This window comes from Penaeus monodon, chromosome 16 (genome assembly GCF_015228065.2).
Source record: "Penaeus monodon isolate SGIC_2016 chromosome 16, NSTDA_Pmon_1, whole genome shotgun sequence".
In the NCBI taxonomy this organism is placed as follows: domain Eukaryota; kingdom Metazoa; phylum Arthropoda; class Malacostraca; order Decapoda; family Penaeidae; genus Penaeus; species Penaeus monodon.
The window spans coordinates 8,691,751-8,694,250 of record NC_051401.1 but is presented as its reverse complement, the minus strand read 5'-3'; positions in this window follow the sequence as shown (position 1 = coordinate 8,694,250).

Below are 2,500 nucleotides of genomic sequence, written 5' to 3'. Positions count from 1 at the left end.
CCCTCTGGCGTATCTCCCGCGTTCGCGCCTCCTTGATATTACCTGGGCTAAAGTAAACTATTAATTATAAGCGTAGAAGGTGATTAATTAGGACAAATTATGACCAACGGCGGCGTGCAGTTCAAAACCCAGAGTCTATACATTTTGCGTAATTATCTGCTTGTTTTCTGTGTGGGTCTCTGTCTCTCTCTACCTTTCTCGCTCGTTCTCTCTCTCTCTACCTTTCTCGCTCGTTCTCTCTCTCTCTGTCTTTTTTTTTCTCTCTGTCTCTCTTGTCTTTCTTCCTTTCTCTCTCATTCTTTTTCTCTCTTCCTCTCTCTCTTCTCTCTCTCTCTCTCTCTCTCTCTCTCTCTCTCTCTCTCTCTCTCTCTCTCTCTTCCCTTCCCACGGGACTCAAACCAATAAAACAATAACCTTTATGCTAATTAAGTGTAGCTAAATTGTTTTAGTATAAAATATTTATTTTTACAAGCTGAATTGTTTTTGAAAAAAATCAAATACTGTTTAATCAATCCCCGCTAGAATCATACACAGAAAACTTCAAAATTTGGAACGCCAAGTCTTCAATAAAAAAGTGTACCTTTGTGGCCTATCAAAAAAAAAAAAAAAAAAAATAGGCCACGAAGATAATAGGCCTGTATCCCGCCAACGGAGACAGGTGCGGTGCGAGTCTGCTGTACACCTGTCTTTCTCTCTCTAAGACTCTCTGAAGGGTCTTGGAGGGTCGTGGAGTCTGCTTACCCACGTGGGGAGGAAGAAGGGAGGCTGAGGGAGGTTGTGTGTGTGTGGGGGGGGGGAGGTTATGCTACTTAAGGACAAATTAATCTGAGAAAAAAGTCATTAGTTTTCCAGACAGTTTCTGCTTATTATCGTACATCACTTAGGTACGATTATGCACGTGTGCCTTCATTTAGCGTTTGGCTAAGTGTTCTGGGTTTTGGAATGTACCGGTGGAATCTTTTTTTTTATTATAATTTCTTTGAGTACAATGTGGGTATCATCTATGGGAAGTTATTTTGTGGTATATAGGCAGAAGATTATAATAATTAGCAAATTGCACTTGCAATTGTGAATTTGTCTTCCCTTTTTTTAAAGAATAGTGCCCGCAAAGCTTCCCAGTCCAAATTATTATATAGATGCATAATAACTTAGACATATCTATAACCTGTCCCATCCCCAGCAATTACAACCAATTTACGTTTCTGACCGCACAACCTGCGAGGCATTTGGGCCCATATCCAGCCCCTGCAAAGGAAGACTTTCACCCTCATTGTTCTCTTCGGAATGAAAAAAAGGAAGAGAAAAAAAAGAGAGGGAAAAACTGTCATTTACGTCATTCTCCCTCGTTCGCGTAAGCCGGATTTAGGCATTTCCTGCACACGAACGCCCGCGACCACCTCTGGGTTTCTTAAAAATCCCTCTAGGCATACGATTATTTTTTATGGTCTTTGAGCCTAAATTAGATCTTTTTTTTTCTTTCGATAATGATATGATAGCAAATAAACGCCTAAATGATCTCTCCCCCTCCCCTTCCCCTCCCCCCTCCCCTCACCTCCCATTAAGGTCACCCCTTAATGCGGACCACAAAGTCAAAGGGCCATTTGTGTTAATGGTCTGATCATTGATATAATGGTAATGCCGCATAAGAATGGACATCCCGTGTTATTATTAATGGAAAGCCTTGTTTTGACGTGTGCCTCGAGTGTGATCGGTTCCCCCTTGAGTTATTAGAGGGAGACGACTGTAAGACACTGATCAAGGGTGAAGGGTGAAGCAGGTGTTATAACTGACACTTAGAAGGGTGTTATTAAGGGGGTGTGGGGGGGGGAGGGGGAGGCTGTGTTGGAAGAGAGTTGAGGGAATGAGGCCGAAAGAGCGTGTGAGTGAATTAGAAATGTGTCGCTAGAATGGAAACATAGTGTTCGAGGAGGAACGATAGATAGATAGATAGATAGATAAAGAGAGGAGGGGTAGGGGAAAGAGAAACAGATAAAGAGAAGGAGAGAAAGAGGGAGATGGATGGAGTAAGAGAGAGAGAGAGAGAGAGAGAGAGAGAGAGAGAGAGAGAGAGAGAGAGAGAGAGAGAGAGAGAGAGAGAGAGAGAGAGAGAGAGAGAGAGAGAGAGAGAGAGAGAGAGAGAAGAGAGAGAGAGATGAAGAGAGAGAGAGAGAGAGAGAGAGAGAGGATAAGAGAGAGGATATGAGAGAGAGAGAGAAGAGAGAGAAAGAGAAGAAAAAGGACGAAGACGAGAGAAGAGAGAGAGGACAGAGAGAGAAGAAGGATGAGAATGGGGCGATGAGAAGAAGAGTGTATAGTAATCACTAAAAAGCACGAGAAAAGAAATAATAAAACAAACGGCACCAGTAGTCAAAGTGAGTACATTTGGCGAAAAAATGCTCGTTAAAAGAAAAAAAAAGTAGATTTATGGAAAGGTGGCTTATCTTTTCAGATCAAGCCAGGGTTCAAAATAAAAACGCGCATAATAAGGAACTTGAAAAAA